Consider the following 22,871-nt stretch of genomic DNA (forward strand, 5'->3'; position numbering starts at 1 on the left):
ATCCCGACTGTTTAATCCCAGCAAGTGTCCCCCTATATTTAAAACCAGCACCAGACCCAAACCGACCGGGGTTTAATGCCACAGCCAGGAGACCCTATTACCAGGTCTCCATGGCCAAAGCATTCTCACCCCAAGCCGGTCAGGCAAAGCCGGGGATCTCAGGGTAGGTGGGGACCCCCCCCAAAAAAGCCCCCCCCCCTCTCCCGAAACCCCAGGCTAGGTCTGAAGCCCGAGGGTTGTGGGTACGGGGATAATAATGTGTACAATAGTAGAAAACTCTTGTATTTTACAGTGGAACTACAGGTGCCAGCATGCCTGCCCTTTGGAACTTGTGAAACTACAAGTGCCAGCAGGCGGCCGGCACCTGTACCCCCACTGTAAAATAAATAGTTAAAAAAAGACAGAACACACACACCGTATATAGTAGGGCTTTATTACATACCTACCTCACTCACACATACTTACCAACTGCCAGATGTTCACGTCCACTTGTCCCCGTAGATCCCGTTTGGAGTACCTGAAAAAAAGATCTTATACTCACCTCCATCCTCGCGCTGGTCTCCGTAGCATCCAGGGGTATTGGCAAAATAACAAACCGGCACTTGATCCATATACTTACATTAGCGGTGTATGTGTGTGACCACATACACCGCTACCTGGCTCCTGGCTGATCACTGTGAACTGTCAGGAGCCGGCAGCCAATCAGCGGCTGCTAACTGTAGAGCAGCTGCTGATTGGCTATGGCTCCTGACAGTTCTCACGTGGGCTGGTCAGTGAGTCAGGAGCCAGAGCCAATCAGCGGCAGAGATGCGGGGAAGAGCGCAAAGCGTTGAACATCAAAAATACAATTATGACTGAACATGGATTTACATAGTTGGCTGAGTATTATGGATTACACACAGTGGTCGAAGTGGGGTGGTATACGGCGGGATGACATACCGCCACTTCCCGGCCCCACTTAATTTTAGATGCAGAGGAGAATGTACCAGCGCTGGGATCCAGCATGGCATCCCAGCGCTGGAACAGCGGCGACAATGTGTAGAGATGTGTCCCGCAGGGGACACATCTCGATTGGGGCAGCAGAGGCGCTGGCATGTAGCCGGGACAAAGTACCGGGTCCCGGCTGCACTAGAAGCACCACGCACTGGGGGGCTGCCAGCCAATCACGAGGCTCGCAGCCGCCAGCCAATCATGAGGCTCGCGGCCACCAGCCAATCACAAGGCTCGCAGCCGCCAGCCAATAGCCGGGATCGCGGCCGCCAGCCAATCACAGGGCTCGCGGCCACCAGCCAATGAAAAGCTGCTAAATGCAGCTGCTCATTGGCACGCATCAGTGCCAGCAGCAACGAAGAACCGAGGCTCCCAGTGGCTCCATTCCAGCAGCGCAGGTCAGAGGGAATTAGAGATAGGGGAGGGTGTGAGAGAGGGGCAGACAGAGGGAGGCAGTCAGTTAGTATTGTAGGGGGTGAAAGAGAGGGAATCAGTAAGTGAGAAGGGCAGGCAGGGGCAAACGCAGGATTTCCAGAGGGGGGTTTCCAGATGCTTGAATGGAGAAGCCTATTTAACAAATATTGCAGCGGTACTTGTACCACCCAATAACTGTTATGACATTGCCATCTACAGATGGTAGTAACAGAGTAAAATATTTAAAAAATTTGTATTATTGTTGAATAATGATTTTTTAAATTGAATAAAGGCTTTCAAATGGGATGCGGTCAATATCACGACTGTGGGGTTTCCGGCGCTCAGAATCCCGACCGCCAGAATCCCGAAGGCAAGTAGCGGAGTTGGGGGGAGGGTTAGCGTTAGTTGTTAGAGTTAGGCACTAGGGGGAGGATTAGGTTTTTGGTGCGGGGAGGGGGAGGTTAGGTTTAGGCACTAGAGGGAGAGGTTAGGATCAGGCATCGGGGAGGGAGGGTTAAGGTAGGGGGAGGGGGAGGATTAGATTACTGACTTACAAGTGTCTGTATCCTAACACTGACGGGATGCTGGCTTCAGGATTCTGACCCGAGGGATCCCAAATGCCGGCATCCGGTACCCAACCCTATCAAATATTTGTCAATTTTTTTAATAAATGTAATTTGCACCTATCAGAAAGGCATGTTTGGAGCACAAGGATGGAATTCTGACCAAAAGAAAGCTCCATTACATGTACATATGGGGTATAGGTGATATGAAAGGGCAAAATACATACACAAAGAAGGAGTAAGAGAAACACAAACCACTGGTGGATGGAGGGCAGACAAGAAGAGACAGAGTGAGACCCCCCCAGTTGGACAGGGATGTGCACATAAAACATACATACACATATACAAAGTGTGTGTTGTGTGTAGGGATGTGCGCCGGACCATTTTTGCCGGATTTGGATTTGGTTCTAATTCGTCGTCCGGCTTTGGATTTGGATTTGCCAAACTGCGGTGACTGGCTTTGGATTTGGATTTGGATTTTTTTACAAAAATTGACAAAAAAAAGCTAAAATCACATAAATTGGTCTTTTTTTTCTTCCTAGAGTATTATTAACCTCAATAACATTAATTTCCAGTCAATTTAGACCATATCACAGCTTATAATATTGTTTTCAACATTATTGGCCAAAGGTTGCAGTGAGCTGACTGGTTACTAAGCGACAAAGCAGCGGCACAACGACACAGACACCACAGTATAAAGCACATCTATGACACATTGCCACACAGCAGTGGCAGAAATGAAAAGTAGGGCACCCACCCAGTGGGGTACGGCCAGCAGAGTCATAGTACTTGTTTACAAAGTGGGCTACGGCCCTAGGAGTCACAGTGCACAATCTTATTAGCATTACACCGCACATAGGGCCTGATTCACATTACACCATAAAGTAGTGTCTCTTATTTATGTTACGACACACAGTAGTGCCCCTTTTACACAATGCCCACAGTAGTGACCCTTTTACACAATGCCCACAGTAGCGGTGTCCCTTACACAATGTCCCCCAGCAGTGGTGCCCCCTATGCAGTCCCCTTAGTAGTAGGGTCCACTATGCAGTGCCCCCAGTAGAATGCCCCCCAGTAGTATGCCCCCCATTAGCAGGCCCCCCCCAGTAGTATGCCCCCCATTAGCAGGCCCCCCCAGTAGTATGCCCCCCATTAGCATGCCACCCAGTAGTATGCCCCCCCAGTAGTATGGCTCCCCCAGTAGTAGGCTGCCCCAGTAGCAGGCCCCCCCAGTAGTAGGCTGCCCCAGTAGTAGCCCCCCCTGTAGTATGGGCCCCCCCTGTAGTATGGCCCCCCTGTAGTAGGCTGCCCCAGTAGCAGCCCCCCCAGTAGTAAGCCCCCCAGTAGTATGGCCCCCCCCAGTAGCAGGCCCCTCAGTAGTATGGCCCCCCCAGTAGCAGACCCCCCCCAGTAGTATAGCCCCCCCCCAGTAGCAGGCCCCTCTGTAGTATGGCCCCCCCAGTAGTATAGCCCCGCCCAGTAGCAGACCCCCCCAGTAGTGCAGACCCCCCCAGTAGTATAGCCCCCCCCCAGTAGCAGGCCCCTCTGTAGTATGGCCCCCCAATAGTGCAGATCCCCCCCAGTAGTATGGCCCCCCCAGTAGCAGACCCCCCCCAGTAGTATAGCCCCCCCAGTAGCAGGCCCCCCTGGAGTATGGCCCCCCCAGTAGTATTGCCCCCCCCAGTAGCAGATCCCCCCCCAGTAGTGCAGACCCCCCCCAGTAGTATAGCCCCCCCCCCCAGTAGCAGGCCCCTCTGTAGTATGGCCCCCCCAAGTAGTATAGCCCCCCCCAGTAGCAGACCCCCTCCCAGTAGCGCCCCCGGACCTTTGACAAGTAAAAAAATAAAAAAAATAAAACTTACCTGATTCCCCGCTCCCGCGCCATCCGCTCTGTCACACGCTGAGGAGGGAGCCGGAAGACGGAGCTCATGTGTGAGCTCCAGCCGGCTCCCTCCGTGCAGCAGCCAATGAGAGTCTGTGTGACTCTCATTGGCTGCTGTAACAAACACACAGCTGCCGCTGGCGGCTGTGTGTCTGTGTCTGTGTAGGGCAGAGCGCTATCACTGCGCTCTGCCCTACACGCGAGGAGACCTGATGTCGGATTCTCTAGTGAGAATCCGACATCAGGCGGCCGCCGTTCGGCCCCGAACGGGGATCCGAGTCAGGCGGTGAACACCCGAACAGGGTTCGGGTGGACTCGGATCCCCAATGTTCGGAGCGGTTCGGATTCCACAGAATCCGAACCGCTCATCTCTAGTTGTGTGTGGGGAGGTGGCAGAGGCACGAATGGGGAGTCAGAGGGAGAGATAAACACATATAAAACTGAAACACCCTCTGCTCTGCTTCCGTTTGGGTTCTGCTAGGCAGCATCTACATTTAGCACTTCATGTACAAAGTCCTATTTAATGTGACTCAGTAGCCAGCCCTATACCTGCTGTCCCTAACACACAGTGCTTAATAATAATATGCCTACAGTGTTTAATATGGTCTGCAGCCATGTAGCAGACAGGAGCATCGGAGGAGTACAGTGCAGTCACAGTGCCACCGGAGCAGAGGTCCATGGGAACTTGCTGGGAGGAGTTACACAGAGATTCCCTCATGGCTGTGGCTAAGAGGAGCAGCCGCACATGCGCAGCAGCTCCTATCACTAACACAGCCCGTTCAGAGCTGTCACTAGCAAAGCCCGTTAGGAGCCCGTCTCTGAAGAGATGGATACAAAGATCTCCATCTCAAATAAACCCCCAGAAAACAGCCAGCTGTGGCGATGGCTTGGAGGGCAGGGAGGGGTTTCTAGGTACTCAGAAATCCCCCCTGCGTGCGCTACTGGCAGGGTGTGAGAGAGGTTAGCAGGCAGGGAGAAGTGTGTGTGGGGGAGGGTGAGAAGTACAATGGGGTGATATGGAAGCAGGGGCCCAAAGGGGGAAAAAAATTAAATCTCCATACCCCCACCTCTAAATTCCCACTTCGAGCACTGATTACACATATACAAAAGGAGAATAATATCTGAACCTCTCAAGGCAATATACAAATAATTATTACTTAGTATAATATGGTCACATTAGATCATATGGAATTAACCATCCAGTAACCAACATATTGAAAGAATAAACAATACATATGAAAAAAGAAATGCAAAGAAAATAAATAAGGAGTTTTCATTTCAGAACTGTGTGCCACAGCCTGTAGTTCAAATATTTTAATAAACAGAAAAAGGATGGGCTACCCATGTCCCCCCCCCCCTCCCTCGCCAAACACTAAAAAGAAATTCCTCTATAAGGAAACCAAATCAGGTATCTAGTCTAATTGGAGGATCTCCCGCTGCACATTGCAATAAATACCAGGAAGAATTCTGCAATGCTCTATGAAGCTGAAGACGGAGAGCTCCTGAAAGAGTAACCACATAGCTCTCCCACATAAAGAACAATCTTTCTATCTTGACCTCTCTTTCCAACATCACTTCCACCCATCACATTCTAAAGAGATGGTGCATATTTGCTTTGAAAAGAGCAAGTGGTGTGGCTGTGAATCTATCCATATGTGTCGGATTGTTTTGCAAGCTGCTGCACTCATAGCTAATAATAGACGTTTTCCTCCCGCAGAGGTGCGAATATGGTCAGGAAGAACACCAAATATAGCCCATTCAGGCGTCAGAGGAACAAAATTAATCAAAGGATTGGTAACAAATGATTGCACCTGCATCCAGACCCTCGTATTAGCTAAACTCACGTCTTAGTAAGTTTGCGAGATGAAAAACGGGAAACTCACCTGAGATTCGGAGATGCAAATCGCGATAAAAAAAAAAATCGACCAAACTCGAATCTTAGTAAATTTAACCCTTACTGTAACATGACAGTTAGGAGCTGAGTGGCTGGTGGTTTATCACTTTCCAATTATCACTTTCCAGAGCGTAATACATCTGCCCCAATATGAGTTAGTTTTAAGTAATTCATTTCAAGGCGATTAAATAAAATCCATTTCAAATGGTGACTCCATTTTGGTATGTGATGAGGAGAGAAGTCTCTGCTGTGCGTATTTCTAAAATAACAGGGTGCTTAGCGCTCACTGCCAGGTGGCAGCAAAAACATTTAAACTGAGGTCCCCACCTCCTTACAATGACATAAAAGACAATAATAGGATTTGCGCCTGAATAGAGAGTGGTGTTGCTGAATAAATTCAAAATATTAGGAATAAATAGGCAAATAATTTTTATGGTGCATACATCTTTTATTCAGATTGGGAGCCACAATGCTCCAGAGTTTAGTTATGTTTGTATGGGGCTGTGTGGTAGCTCTCTAGCCACAAGTGTTCTTATTCCTATGTAGGGAAATGGTGTCAGGATATGCCTGTCATTATCTCCCTTCTAAATAAAGGGGGGTAGATATGTTCAAACAGTCTGGGGTGAGTAGGTCTCCCTAGATTTTAACCTGTGTGGTAGGTGGGCGTCCCTCACCTCCACTATATTTCATGTGGACCATGGGGTGGCGTCATGTTGAAAAAGGCTGATAATAATAAATGAGTATCGATACTTGTGTACACTTCTGGTGAGACCTCACCTGGTATTCCGTGTGCTGTCTTCTTGCGGTCTTCGGGTCACCTGGATGTGCCTGGACCGCTGCCTGGACTTGCTGTCAGCTTGCTGGCCGGGTCCCCGCAGTGATACTTATGCTTCCGGGTGCCCACGATTTGCCTGGTGAAAACGGGTTCCGGAGGCTACACTGCACGCTCGACTCGCCGAGTGCCTCGTGGCGAGGAGACTTTAGTTTGTTCTTACGTCCATTGTAGTTTATAGTCAGTGGATGTGCTCCAACGCGTGTCGACTTGATCGCCTTCCTCAGGGAGATTGTATGGTGGCCATGTTTAATGTGGTTTTTAAGCCCTAGTTGTCATGACGTCACCTCCCTCATGATTGATCCGTTCGTTGCTGTGCGTCTGTCTTCTGCCGCAGTAGTCATGTGCGCAATGGTCCCCCACACAGGAGAGTCTTTCAGACAGGGGCTGAACGCAGATTACCGACTATTGGGAATCTGTCTATGCGCAGGACCCGTTCTGCGCATGTTCAGAACGGGTGCTGCGTGATCGCACGCAGGCCCTGCTATGCGTCTGCCTAATTGACAGGCAGAGGCATTTAATGGGCGTTGTGGGGCAGGGACGGCAGGCATTTCCGGAAATGGTCGCAATGGTTATCCCAGCCTGCTACGCTGGTTGCAGTGCTGGGATCACAAATGAAGCAGGGGTCTGTCATACACCTCCTGCTGCATTTGCATACGTGCAAGGATGCAAGTAGCCTTGTAATTCCATTCCTTGCTGAATTAGCCCCTTAAAACTGTAATTGCAGCTGAAGGCGCTTCTACCAAGTATATAAAACAAAGGATATCCATACATATGCAATCTATCATTCTGGTTTTTTTTATTTGTAATAATAAAAATGTTTACTTTTTTTTCTTTAATTTGATGTTTCAGAGCATTTTGTGCTGATTAGTGGTAGGAATTCACAAAAAATCCATTTTGATTTCATGATAGAAATTGTAAAAGAGGTGGATACTTAATACTTGCAATAGTGTGAATAACATAATCCATGCTTAAAAGTGATATAGCTAAATCAGGGGGTTGGGTAAGAGATCCCAGCACACACAAAGAAAGCGGTCAGAATCCCGACACCAGAATCCCGATGATGGAAATTCCGACGCATGGAGGTAGGTATCTAACCTTTACCCTAACCCTACCCCACCTTTCCCGCAGCCTAAAGCTGGCCACACACTAGACCAACTTACATCCAACCATCCAACTTGTTGATTGGTTGGAATGAAAATCTGGTAACGTATGGGAGTAACTGATGATCAGCAATTTGCTCCTAAATGCCAGAAAACAGATGAAAATGGTCAGTCAGACAAGTTTGTTAAATGTTTGATCTAAACAATTTGTTCAAACAACAGTTTTGGTCCATTTTCCAGCGTTTGGGAGCAAATTGCTGATTGTCATTTGCTTTCATACCTTACCAGATTTTCATTCCAACCAATCAACAAGTTGGCTGGTTGGACAGATAATCTTTAGATGTGTGGCCAGCTTAACTCTAACCCTCCCCTCCGGCTGCCTAACCCCCCCTCTGCCGCAGCCTGCCCTAAACCTAACCTTTAACCCTAACCCTGATACCTGCAGTCAGGATCGAAACCGCCAGGTTTGCAGGGATGTCGACTACATCCCCGGTCACTTTGTGTATGAATAAACTTATCTACTCTTACTTTATTCAGATATTTGTTCCAAGGTCCATGGTGCTTCAACGGAATTAGCAATATATCTGTCAGTGTGTACCCAGCTTTACTGTCATTTATCCAACACAGTCTGTCAAATGACAGTTACAAACTGATTGGTTGCTAAGGGCAACTTCTCCATTTTATCTCTCTCAAAGAATTGATACATCTCCCCCAATGCCTGTCACATGCAGCCCAGTTCTCTCACTAATAATATCACATGAGTGGATGGGTCACACTAATGTTTTGATGGACTAAAGGTTGTCCTTTCCTGACACACAGGTGAGTAGTAGAGGAATACCTGGCTGAATGTCAAGTTGCATTGAAGTCCATAGGAAAGTAAGCTATAGGTGAATCCTGACTATCATGTCACTCATTTCATGGAGGTTGAATGAATTTACTATCACATAAGTAGAAATTTTAGAAACAAACTGTGATATTTGCTATTTCTACAAATCATGAGGGAGATTTATCAAAGCTTGGAGCAAAATAATGTACCAACCAATTAGCTTCTGTCATTTTACAGGGTGTGTTTGAATAAGGACAGTTAGGAGCTGATTGGTTGGTACTTTATCTCCGTCCACTTTATCTCTCTCCAAGGCTTAGGCCCTCATTCAGAGCCGTACGCTCTGAGCAGAGCGCACGCTCTGAATGAGGGCCGCCCTCCATAATTATGGAGCGTCCTCCTGGACGCTCGTATAGCTGTGGGTCACCACCCACAGCCTATACGAGCGTGCAGTTTGATGGCCGCGATGGTCTTGACCATCGCGACCATCGCCACTGTGAGCCGGAGCTTGCGGTTGAGGTTTTCAACCGCAAGGCCCGGACTGATTTTGGCTCTATCATAGCCAAAATCACTCCCTCTGACATCACTAGTGATGTCAGTGGGCCGGCTTCTGACGGTAGGCGTTCCCTTGGGAACGCCCCCGTCAGGGAGGCACGCCCCCAGCACGCCCACCAAAGGGGGCGTGCTGTCAATCAACATCGACAGCAAGCCCCCTTTGATCAGACACAACGAGCGAAGGAAAGTCCTTCGCTCGTCGCGTCTGGCGCATGCGCACGACGGAGCTCCCTCCATCGTGCGCATGCTCAGAGCAGACCATCGACCCACTTGCGAGCGGACAGCCGCTCGCGAGTGGGTCTGAAACAGGCCCTTAGTTCATAGACACCTTTATCTCTCCCCACTGTATTTCTCTGCAAGCTTTGATAAATCTTACCCTAAATTACCAATTGATGTTAATTTAAGTATGTTAATTTAAAAAACATGCATTTACCTCTAAAAGATACTTATGTGTTTTTCTCACCTTTAAAAGATACCTATGTGATTTTCTCACCTCTAAAAGATACTTGTGTGTTTTTCTCACTATTTTTTTAATACAGGTTGAGAGGCTCCAGCAGCGCCATGAAATCCCCAGAACACAGTGTCAGCTTTCAGGGATTTGGGGATTTTTCAGAAGCTGATGCTGACACCGTTTCCGTACTACGGAAACAACTACTAATTTCCAAATTGGAATGGCTGAGTCACTGCGATAAAAACATCACAGAGAGGGTTGGATGGCTTATCAGGGATTTAAATTTAAAACTGAGCCCATTATAACCAGAACAAATGCTAGGATCAAGATCAATCGAGTACATCTAAATAAAGTTATAGCATATGGCAGGCTGTACAGTATCACCTTATACACTGACAAGACAAAAACAACAATGCTAATAATCTGACTTAATTATCTTATAGTGAAGGGTGCTATACTATATTAGAAAATTATGCTATTATGGCATTGTAATATTTGAAACAGAACCACTGTCGTACATTGCACCAGACGAGCTGCTGAGAGGAACGAAGAAAAGGATCTTACCTTTTTATGGATTAATAAAGTGACAGGACTACAGTGCTTATTCTATAGACCCTATAGCCTGTTCTATTAGTGATTAATCAGACATCTACTGAAAGCCCTTTTGCACATTGCACAGTTAATATCTATGACTTTTTCCAGCTGTGTTTACCTAGGAGTGGACGAGAACATGGACACGTCCTAACATCCATGCATATTGAGTATTATGGAGCCTAGTTTAGTTATCAAAATTGAACGCTTGCCTGAATAGAAGAGATACCTGACTCCAACCCTGTTAATGGCCACCACCATGGATAGCAAGGGAATGCAGCTAGTGCCATTAGACAGAAGACGTGACAGCTTATCAGCATAGCTCATCTGTAAAGGTATTTTTAATAAGGACCACTGCTTAGAAAAAAGATCATTAATAAAGTCCCCCTGTATATATTTGTGTATGTTAAATATGTAGGCCAGTATTGCAGTGTGCAAGGCTTCAATAATCTGTTCAACATCAACTGGATTAATATCTGCATGTTGGATCATATGTCAACTCCTATTAACCTGTGTGTGGTCATCTGGTCATTTTATGAATGTGCTAACAAGTAACGGGTGCTGAAAGGGGGGAGGACGGGTACCAGTTACCCCACACACACCACACATACACAGACTGATTGCCCCCCCTGGATATGTCACTGACAGAGGAGCACTCAGCGCCCCAGTGTGGATCACACTGCTGTTTTCTATTTTTATTTTGTAAGGGGCATGGCATATAGTCCATACTGGACAGTATTCCTTTTGCTGATCACTTTGGCCAAGTAATAGGATCAAAACTGCCGCTTGGATAGAACTGAATGCAAAACACAACCTACTATTTATTATATAAAGACAATGAAATTATATTACAGAGCTAAAATGGGTGATATGTGTCCAAACAGGATGCGGTTAAATCCCGGCACCGGCATTCCGACCGCGGGAATCCCGAAGGTAAGTAGCGGGGGAGGGTTGGCGTTTAGGGTGCGGGGAGGGGGAGGTTAGATTTAGGCACTAGGGGGGGAGGTAAGGGTTAGGCACTGGGGAGGGAGGGTTAGGGAAGGGAGAGGGGGAGGGTTAGGATACCGACCAACAAAGTATAGATATGCTAACCCTATCGCGATGTCGACGTCAGGATTATGACCGCCGGGATCCCGAACCTCGGCATCTCGCACCCATCCCGTCCAAACGTGTTCTGTCCCTCCAATTGTTAGATGATAGGGAGCTAAGCCAAATTACACCAAAACCGTGTAGTTGGAGGGTGTGTATTCTTCTGTGCATAAGATACATTGCTGTGTATGTTTCATACTGGCTACAACTGTAGCACATTCTACCGAACATTTTACAGAAACTCTGGTCTACATACATTATCTTGCTTTTCCTTTTAGGGATGTCAGGGCTACATTCTGTATTTATCATTTACACTAACACTTGTCATAACAGTTTTGGCCTAGTTTTCACCATAGCTCCCGCTGTTATCTGGTCATGCCTTGCAAGTGGCTCTGTATTAGTAGTTGCTGAAAAAAAGATAAGTTTTCATCCACTTACAGCAAAGTGGTAATTATTAAATATATACAACAGATTCGAAATCCATAAATTGAATTTACCCTGCCTGTTATATCATTTAGGGGCCCAATTAATCAAATAATATTTGCAAGAGATTCCCTGTTTTCCGGGGATACCCGCAAATATTAAGGATCCTCCGAATGTAGGAAGCAGATATCACCAATATATGATGCCGTCCCTCCATTTCCGTCAGCATCGGCAGCCCTCATAGGTTCCTGTGCGGGATGTCATGCTGTCAGATTTACCAAGCGAAGCACTCCAGAGCTTGGCCCAGATGGGGCCTGTTTGGAAGGGGAGCCTCCGTGTACCAGGGACCTGAACCAGGGAGCAGTGTGATTGCATTACACCATAACACTGCTTCCAGCTCTTTGCCAGGGCAGGCTCTTATCGGAAGCCGTCTCCTGTCAAGAGGATTTTAGTCAATTTCCGTGAAAATATTCATATTCACTTTGCGATTTTATGCAAAAAAAAAGATTTATCACATATCCCATTAAAGATGCAGATTGTGATACATATGCCCAATAGTCTTATTTGAATTAAAAGTCTGTTGCAAAAACCAAGTAGCGTCACAAAAATGGTGCATATGTGTGGTTATATTACGTACCACATATGTTTAAATGCTCAGCATAGAGTATTAAATGCATCTGCATGAATCTGCAAAATACACTTTAAGGGGCTGAATCTGAGTGGAATACGAAGTAGGTGAGGGCAGCTGCAGAAGCCAGATTTACTATGTTGCGCTAATGCGAGAATATCTTTTACGCAGCCACTACAATCATCATCATTAGAATCGCCACTTCAACCAGCCCCATGCTAGGTGCAAAAGATGTGTCAGAGACAGACTTCCCATCACTGTACCCACGACTCACACAGAGCATTAGATAGACGTCCACGACACTCCCACAAGTTCCGCAGTCTTGCAATGTTACCGCTCTGAACACCCAATTCCATGGAAAGACAGATTTGGCCAAGTTCCCAACAACTCAGAATAGGATGCCCTTATTGCAGTGGCATTCACGCTCACTTACCGCGATTCCACTCCTATTCCAGCCCCATCTCACCCTCCTAACAGCAGAGTCTCACGCCAGACTTAGTTACAAAAAAAAGATGCAGATTCTCAAAACTCACACATGTGCAGTGTCGCAAACCGCAACACGAGACAGAAAAGTCTCGAATTGCATTTAAGAATTGTCTCACAACTAGATTTTGTTTGACCCTAAGACTTAAAGCTCTTCAAGGCCAATTCCCCTGTTCACTAATAGTCATTTAACAATTCCTTAAGAAAAAACCCCCTTCCCCTTACTAGCACCACCCTTTTCAAGATACAGGTCACAATCTAAAAGAACTGGTGCCCAAAGTGAGGGCAGCCAGGACACACCGACACTTTGTGTGGTCCACTGACTTTTTGTCTTGCTCCTATAGATCATGCTTGCCTGCCCTCTCGGAACATCAGATAGATTCACTTTCAATATTGCGGATTTATCCCCAGCTTCAGGGAGGGTAGACCAGCTTCCACGGATTCCAGGGGTTTGGTGATACAATTTTGCTGTGAATTCAATTTCCCAATTATAGCCCCGTCCCCCCATTGAACCCTGACTCAAATTGCAGCATTGCACAGCGGGGAGTATACCTTCTGAAGCCACCACTTCAACCTCATTCTACCTACGCTATGGGATCTCTCGGAGGGGAGTATTAATACGTGAGCAAGTACGCTATAGATATGGAGTTGACTCCTACATTTTCTATATCATTGTCTAAAAGTAGACTGCATGCAAAGTCTGTCTCTGCATATGGGGGGCCTTGTGCAACAATCATTGCCAATATGTAAGCTTGACTTAATGAGTTTCTTATTTTCATTATAGCAGTACTGGGAACTAAAACTGTTAGGTGTGGAGGTTCTATTAGAAGAACAGCTAATTAAGTTACGATAATTATAGTAGCAATGAAATACTAAATTTAAAGTTTAAGAAAATTATAATTAACATTAGTAAATGCTATATCTTTCAAATAGCTGTGACTCCTTCCTGATCCTCCTTAATGCACCATTACACTTAGGGACCCATTTATTATAATAATTTTGAAGTGAAGTTTCTTAGGACTGACACATTATTTAAGAATGGAGGGTAGATATTATGAGGGTACAGAAGCATCAATAAAAGATATCTCTGTTTTCGATCACAAAAGCAGTCTCCATGACTTTATCCCCTACCAACACCCCCTCTTCCTCCATTCTATTAATCTCCTACAGTACTGCTACAGTTTGTTCTTTCCTACCCACCTCTCCTCCGGTGTCTTGCCTGTAGGTCACCTGTTATTGGCTGCTTCTCTGCACTGCAGTCTGCTTTTCACACCAGGCCCTGATAGTGACTGCTGTGCAATAGAGATATGCATGAATAGCAACAGCTGCGTACTCATTGAGGCCCTATTCGGGCCATGCCCCCGGAGGTGTAAGGCAGGGAAGACAACCAGAGAGTTAGCCAGCCCCGCACCAAGCGAAACTGTCCCTGGCAATACACAAGGAGGGTTCAAACTTGGCGGTAAAGTGATAGTGTAAGCTCGAACTTTACTTTTTACTTTTCGTTGAAATGGGCTCTTATCTGAGCCACTGTCCTGGCAAGAGAGTTTTTAAATATAACTAAAATAATTTTGTATTTACACGCAATGTAGCAGTAGCAAATTATTTTTAACGGATGACTACGGGGGATATGTAAGATACCTTCCAAAGAGTGGAAAAGTGTAGTTACCCATGGCAACCAATCATCTTCTAGCTAGCGTTCCCGCTAGGCTGTTTTAGTGGGGCACCGCACTCGGCCCTATTTCTAAAGGGCAAAAAGCACCCCCGCCACCTGGAACAGCCTAAAGGTGCCGTCCCCACCCAGGGGTCGCAGTGTCCAGCGGGTGTAGCGGTCACCGTCGGGGAATGGATGCCGGGTGCATGCACCTAGCATCCATTCACACTGACAGCAACGCTTGGGGGCATGTCCGTAAGTGCCGGGGCACGCCCCCAAGAGTGATGAAAAGGGGATGTGCCTTAAAAACACACCCCCTTTCCTTGTCCACGCCCCCTTTTTGGACGCGCGTGAGCCAGATGTGCCCTTTTTCTAGGTCCAGCGCTGGACCTATAGTGAACACTAATCAAGTACATTATATAATATGAGATATGGAAAGAACTTACCCTTGTTATCTCTATTTCTACGAAGTCCATAAGGTTCCACAGGATACCTTGGGGTATAGGTGTGACGTCAGTCGCAGGGCACCAAAGAGTTAAGCTTTCAGCCTCCCAGGATGCACTAGGTCCCTCTCCTATACCCCGCCCCCGGGCCAAGGCACCTCAGTTAGTTACCAAGCCATAGGCCGGAGGAGGAGAAGGAAGAGAGAGAACAAAGATCTGGACACATACAAGAATCACATTCTCACCAGAGGGAGACGGAAAAACCGGTGACCAGAGCAAAGCCCATCTGCAGCACAGGTGCGACAGGGCGGGAGTCCTGTGGAACCCTATGGACTTCGTAGAAATAGAGATAACAAGGGTAAGTTCTTACCATATCTCATATTTTCTACTTCAGGGTCCATAGGGTATCCACAGGATACCTTGGGGATGTCCAAAGCAGTATCCTTTAAGGGTGGGGACGCTCCTGTGCAGAAAGGAGAATCCACCGCCCGAAGGAAGCATCCTGAGAGGCGAAGGTGTCAAACCTGTAATACCTCACGAAGGTATGGACAGAAGACCACGTAGCAGCCTTGCAGATCTGAACTGCCGAGGCACCACGTCGAGCTGCCCACGAAGGACCCACAGACCTAGTGGAATGAGCCTTCAGAGAAGGAGGGACCGGTAGGCCTTCATGAAGATAAGCTTCAGAAATAGCCATACGGATCCAGGCTGCCAAAGTTTGCTTTGAAGCAGGCCAACCCTTTTTACGGAAGCCATAGAGGACAAACAAAGCGTCCGAACTTCCTAAACGAAGAAGTGCGGTCAACATAAGTCCTTAAGGCCCGCACAACATCCAAAGAGGCCTCACCCACGGAAAGACCCGGTGAGTTAAAGGCCGGAACAACTATTTCCTCGTTAACATGAAACTGGGAAACAACTTTGGGAAGAAACTCGGGCCGAGTGCGGAGCACTGCCCTGTTCCCATGAAAAACCAAGAAAGGGGGTCTACAAGAAAGAGCCCCTAACTCAGAAACACGTCTGGCCGAAGCAATGGCAAGAAGGAAAACAGTCTTAGCTGTTAACCATTTAATATCCACTGAGCCCAGTGGTTCAAACGGCGGTCCTTGGAGAGCCCTCAGGACCACAGCCAAATCCCAAGGCGCCACAGGTGGAACAAAGGGCGGCTGAATACGGAGAACACCTTGCATAAAGGTGCGCACATCCGGGATTGTAGCAATCCTACGGTGAAACCAGACAGATAGGGCCGAAACCTGTACCGATAGGGCCGAAGCCCATGATCTAGTCCCGCTTGCAGGAAGGCGAGAATCCGAGACAGACGAAACTCCCGCGGTGCATAACCTCTCGGTCGACACCACTGGAAGAACGTATGCCACACGCGATGGTATATCCTCGCGGAAGACGGTTTCCGAGCTCGTAACATGGTACGCACCACAGAGCTGGAAAACCCCCGGGACCTCAGCATGGCCGTCTCAACAGCCACGCCGTCAAAGACAGCCGAGTCAGGTCCGGGTGAAGACAAGGACCCTGAGACAGAAGGTCCGGTCGTAGCGGCAACCGCAGAGGACTGTCCACGGACAGACCCTGAAGGTCTGAGAACCAGTGCCGTCTGGGCCACGCGGGAGCTATCAACAGGAGCGTCCCTCCTTCCTGTTTGAATTTCCGGAATACCCGTGGAAGAAGGGAGACCGGAGGGAACAGGTATGCGAACCTGAACGTCCACCGGACGGACAGAGCATCCACCAGAGACGCCCCTTCGTCTCTTGTGCGAGACCCGTACACCGGCAACTTGTTGTTGTGCCGGGACGCCATGAGGTCGATTTCTGGAAGACCCCACCTGTCCACCAGTAGTTGAAAAACGTCCGGGTGCAGGGACCATTCCCCTGGATGAACGTCCTGGCGACTTAGAAAGTCCGCCTCCCAATTTAGCACTCCCGGGATGAAGACCGCTGATATGGCCGGAAGATTGCGCTCCGCCCAAACCAGGATCCGAGAGACCTCTACGAGAGCCGCCCGACTGCGAGTTCCTCCTTGCCTGTTTATGTAGGCCACGGTGGTAGCGTTGTCCGACTGGACCTGCACCGGGTGACCCTGGAGAAACCGCTGTGCCTGCAGGAGAGCATTGAAGACAGCACGGAGTTCCAAGATATTTATTGGAAGCTCCGCTTCTGTCGGCGTCCACCTGCCCTGGAACAAGTGTGGACCCGAAACTGCTCCCCAGCCCCGAAGACTGGCGTCCGTTGTCAACAGGACCCAATTTGGAACCCAGAACGGACGTCCCTTGTTGAGGTGGGTCGTCTTTAACCACCACGCAAGGGACAGGCGAACCTCCGGGGTGAGCACAATCGTCTGGAACTTCAGAGACTGAGGCAGCCCGTTCCACTTGGACAGGTGCTGCAGAGGTCTGGAGTGAAACTGGGCGTATTCCACCATGTCGAACACCGACACCATGGAGCCCAGTAACCTCATCGCCGAGTGTAAGGACACCCGGTGGCTGTGCAGACAACTGCGCACCCTTGACTGTAAAGCAGAGATCTTGTCCTCCGTCACGAAGATCCTTTGCTGTCCCGAGTCCAATAAGGCTCCAAGATGCAGAATCCTCCGAGACGGGATTAGAGTGGACTTCTGCCAGTTGATTAGCCAGCCGTGCCGTTGCAGCAGTGCAATGGTCAGGTCCAAGTGGTGTAACAGGAGCTCTGGAGATCCTGCCACCAATAACAGGTCGTCCAAGTACGGCAACATGCGGACTCCCTGCAGTCGCAGAGAAGCCGCCATGACCGCCATCACCTTGGTGAAAACACGTGGTGCTGTCGCCAGGCCAAAAGGTAACGCCCGAAACTGGAAGTGGTCGCTGCGGATTGCAAACCGAAGGAACTCTTGATGGCGCAAAAGAATAGGGACATGCAGGTAAGCGTCCTGTATGTCCAATGACACCATGTAGTCCCCAGGTTCCAGCGCCAGAATGATGGACCGTAGGGTCTCCATCCGAAACTTCGGGACCCGCAAAGACTTGTTGAGTGTTTTGAGGTTGAGAATCGGACGATATGACCCATTGGGTTTCTGTACCAAAAATAGATTTGAATAGAAACCCTGGCCCCTCTGGGAGAATGGAACAGACACTATAACTCCAGCCTGGAGCATAGTGTGCAATACCTTCCGCAGCTCCGTAGCCTTGTTCCGGTCTGATGGTAGACCCGTGGTGAAGAATCGAGCCGGGGGTCTGTGCCGGAAGGAGAGGGCGTACCCGTGGGAGACCACCTCCAGAACCCAAGTGTCTGTCGTAGTAAACGACCAACACCGGGAGAACTGCAGCAGGCGGCCTCCCACCCTGGGATCCCCCAAGGGGAGACCCGGACCGTCAGGCCGCAGGCTTGTCATCTGGCTTGGGGGCCGGACGTCTGGTACTCCATGCCTGTTTCCGGGGCTTGACCGATTTCTTAGGGCCAGCCTGTCGAGGAAACGACTGTGGTTTGGGCCTGCCCTGGGCCCTAGATGACCGAAAGGACGATGGTCCAGAACCAGAAGGAGCAGCGGCCGACGGAAGACAAGCAGATTTGGCTGCCGCCAGCGTGGCCACAATCTTATCCAGATCCGGACCGAAGAGAACTTCTCCGGTAAACGGCAACGCTTCCAGACCTTTCTTGGAATCTGCGTCCGCCTTCCAGGATCGCAGCCACAAGGTGCGACGAGCAGCTACCGCTGCTGAAGAAATTCTAGACACCAGAGTACTAATGTCTAGAGCCGCCTCGTTGATGTAGGTGGCCGAATCACGGAGATTGCCAATCAACTCTGCCTGTTCGGCCGGACAGTCGGATTCAAAAGAAGCCTCTAATGAATCCGCCCAGCGCTCCATCGCTCTGGCAACCCAGCAAATGGCCATAGCCGGCCGTGCTGCCCCCCCTGCAAGGGAATAAGCGGACTTCAGGCAGATTTCTACCTTGCGGTCCGTAGCATCCTTAAGGGAGGACATGGATGGCATCGGCAATGTGGCACTACGGACAAGACGGGTCACGTGAGAATCCACCTGTGGAGGGGATTCCCACTTAGCAAAATAATTATCCGCGAACGGATAAGCCACCGCCAGGCGTCTCTGCGGCTGGTATCTTTTGCCAGGTTGTTTCCACGCCTCCTCTAAATGGTCCACCAACTGACCCGAAAGAGGAAAGACTGTGGCATCGCCCTTCACATCTTTGAAAAAGGCATACTTAGATTTAGCCGCTGGGGGAACTTCGTCCTCAATCACCAAGGCTGTGCGGACCGCCCGAATAAGTCCAGGAATATATACTTTGGACTTAGCATCAGCGTCCTTAGTATGGAGAGGTTCCTGATCGTAAGGATCCAGAATCTCACCATCATCAGACGTCCCTTCGTCATCCTCATAAGGAGCGGACAGAGACGCCACCGGCCTTTTATGAGGCCGCATCACAGACTCCCCTTGCAACACATCCGACAAGTGCTGTACAGAACTCGTCAGGGAGTTAACCCACGCTGGCTCCTGAGAACCCGGGAGCGGGGAAATAGGGAGACTGTGGGGTACCACCAATTGTCGTGGGAACCCCTGCATGGGTGACGACACCACAGACTGCTGGGACAAACCCATCGGAGTAAACGCGGGCTGCGGAGCTAACTGGCCCACTAAAGCTGTTAACGCCTGAGCGAAACAAGCCCAGGGCGGCTCCTGTACCGGTGCTGTAACCGTAATAGGCCGCGCCATGGACAAACACTGCCGGCAAAGGCCCTCCGCGCTACCCTCCCCCTCCGCTAACGGTACTTTGCACGTGGTACACTGTAGCCGGAGGGGAAAATCACTTTCAGACATGATGGCACCACGTATGTGACCTCTCTCACCAATTAAGTATTAAATAGGCGAGAGACCACCCTGCAGCACCGCACCGCAAGGGCTTTAGCAGAAAGAACAGGGACAGTAATAAAGCTGACAGTTTAGAGAAGAAAAGTTACAGGCAGCGCTAGCACAGTCACATACAATGCAGAGAAATAACAATTCCTGCACTAACAGCGCTGATCACTCAACTACACAGACACAGGGCCTGGTAGGACACAGCGCTGCATACACAGACCTGAGCCACAGCGGAGGAGAGGTATGCGGGGGGACCCAGACCACGATGCTTCCTTCCAGACTTCCAGCAGCGTTCACCATGCGTTGCAGAGAAGATGGCCGCCGAGGAGCAGAGAGAAGCTGGCCTGGGGGAGGAGCGCTGACACAGGGCCAGTCAGCACAGTGCAGAGAGGGCTGTGTGCAGCGGGGGAGGCGCCGGCTGTGAGACAGGGAAGGCGCGCTCCCCTGGCATGCATTTAACCCCTGGGACGCCGCAGCGCTACCGCTCTGCTGCGGTCCGCTGTCCCAGGGGGTAGTGGAAAGCGCAGGTTCAGTACCTGGCTCCACGCTGCAGCCAGTCCCCAGGGAGCCCCCTGCCTGGGGACTTAGGACCATGTGACCAGCGGGGACCCACCGCGGGACCCCGCTGCTTACCTTTGTCCCCCTTGGATCCGGCCATGGTCCGGAACATCTGGGGTCACCGCTAGCTGTGACCCCAGATGCTCACCAGCATCCCCGGATCGGTACCGGCGTTCTGGTACCAGCGGGCGTGTAGGGAAGACAGCATGGACGTCAGGACTGACTGTCCATGCTGTACATCCAGATGTGCAGCCACAGCTGCACTGAAGAAAGCTTCAGGGGCTCTTCTAGCCCCCACTCCGACAGGTGCACCCGACGCCGGCCGGGCACCAAACTAAACTGAGGTGCCTTGGCCCGGGGGCGGGGTATAGGAGGGGGACCTAGTGCATCCTGGGAGGCTGAAAGCTTAACTCTTTGGTGCCCTGCGACTGACGTCACACCTATACCCCAAGGTATCCTGTGGATACCCTATGGACCCTGAAGTAGAAAAAACAATACGTAGAAGGTGATAAGTTGCTATGGGTAGATTATCCACTTTTCCACTTCTCCGCTCGTTAGGTTTGATACAGTACATTGTTGACAAAGTGGTCCCATATTCATTTACCATTGAGCTAGGACAAGCCCCAACTCCTAACTATAAATCTGTTTACGTATTTAATGTATCTGCTCCACCTGCAGTTCAACATAGTTTTGCTAAGGTGTAAAATTGCACTAACTCCTAAATCTAAATAAGGTCCCTGATCTGTAACCGTTATAACACCTGTCACATGGGTGTTTTGGATAACTGCATATTTTAGTCTTTGAAAATTGTGCACCATTAGCCTAAGCCAAACAGTGGCTTTCCAGATATTGGTGAATTACAACTGCCCGCATTCTCAGCCAGTATCCGTGCAAGCCTCTCCTAGGTATATAGAAATATACTGCATTCTATTGACGTTTTCTGTCTGAGGCATACACATGTGTTGCAGAAAAACTTGGCAATAAAGTGGCATCCTTGGAAGGATTTATACATGTAAAGAGAAAAGAAAAACTAACTGACTGGATTTCTGCCATTTCTTCCTCACAAAACTGTTACATCAGCATAGCAAATGGTAAATCACACCTAAGAACCACATCTTTTAGGAAGCAAGGAAATTAGCAGTCAGTGAGATAATTAAAACACAAATATATTAGGCCTCGCTCTGCTAGTGAAAGCTTATGCCTCTTACATACATAGAAACAGAAACAAGACAAACAATTACGCGAGTGTAGTATGACATAATTGGATGCACATAGGAATTACATATTTAACATACAAACAGCAGCAATTGAAAGGAGTTGTGGCCTCAGATTTATAGAAACTTTCCAAGAACATTATAGAGCTGCATAGTTCCTGGGGAAGATTGCAGCTAAAGCTGGGGTTATAGGACCCTCCATAGATTTACAATGAAGGAGTTTGTAGACCATGATAGATGCCTAAATTACTTTTCTACCCTCCAAGAATGTTTTTTTCGCAAAGGACATGTAGGTGGTCACAGTGGGGTGCGGGACGAATTACGTCATTATGGCCCTGCCCCCTTTAGTGAAGTTCTGTGAATTGCGCCATAATGCAGAGGCCGTGATAATGCAATTCACTTGAATCGCATCATCGCTTTCCCGTCCTATTTCACTAGGAAGTGGGGAGGATTATTCCAATAATAGCCAAGTATGTTAGAGATTCTTATCCAAAATATTCTAGGCCCCCCTATCTTTTTGGGCAAAGGGATCCTGATGACTCTTGCCACTGAGAGCTTTGTAGCTTTCCCCTTGTTTGGCAAGTAAAGGGAACCTTCCTCTTTAGATGAGACACTGCAGACTCATGTCCCAGAGCACTTTTTTGAGCAGGTACACCGGTTAAAGAGACCACTGAATTTAGGAGATACCTGCTGCGGCCCCTCTGTCATACATTCGTGGGATACTAAATATTTGCGGTTACCCCCCAAAAACACCTAATAAGCCACAAATATTTATTGATAAATGGGCCTCTTACGGGTCTATTTACTAAGCAGTGTTAGGAGACAGAGTGAAAAGTGATAAGAAAGTGATAAGGTGCCAGCCAATCAGCTCCCAACTGTTATTTTTCAAACAAAGCCTGTGAGATGACAGTTGGGAGCTGATTGGCTGGCACCTTATCACTTTCTTATCACTTTTCACTCTGTCTCCTAACACTGCTTAGTAAATAGACCCTTGTATCTTTATTGCACCACTGATTTGCTATAAGCGATGTGCTTTCTACTTTTTATAATATTCATTCACACATTTAACACCACATTTCTGTATAACAGCAGTGTGACTAGACTCAGAGATACACAGTGTAAATGGGGGTTATTTATTAATGTCCACTCCCCTTCCCCTACCACCCACCACCACCAAAAAAAAAAGCATTCTTGGGAAATGTACTGATCTCCTAAAATAATAAATTAGCTAATGCCGCTGAAGCCCATGTGCTACTGTATTGCCGGAGAAGGATCTTGGGATTCCACTCCGGCAGCTTTACTGTGCGCATGCCCAGTACAAACATTTGCAATAGGCAACCGATAAAGAAGCTTTTAATGGGGGAAAGTCATTGCATGGCTTCACTGATAAATAGTGATGCTAATTAATTTATAATCACTGCAAATAAAA

General features: G+C 48.6%; 1 protein-coding gene across 5 annotated transcripts in view; it reads right to left on the reverse strand.

The window, feature by feature from the left end:
- The window catches only part of LOC148508846 (very-long-chain enoyl-CoA reductase-like), a 110,989-nt gene that overhangs the window by 43,556 nt on the left and 44,562 nt on the right, over positions 1 to 22,871 (reverse strand). The gene's annotated exons all lie outside the window — the stretch shown is intronic.

Source organism: Taudactylus pleione, unplaced genomic scaffold (assembly GCF_031769625.1).
Source record: "Taudactylus pleione unplaced genomic scaffold, aTauple2 ptg000341l, whole genome shotgun sequence".
Lineage (NCBI taxonomy): Eukaryota > Metazoa > Chordata > Amphibia > Anura > Myobatrachidae > Taudactylus > Taudactylus pleione.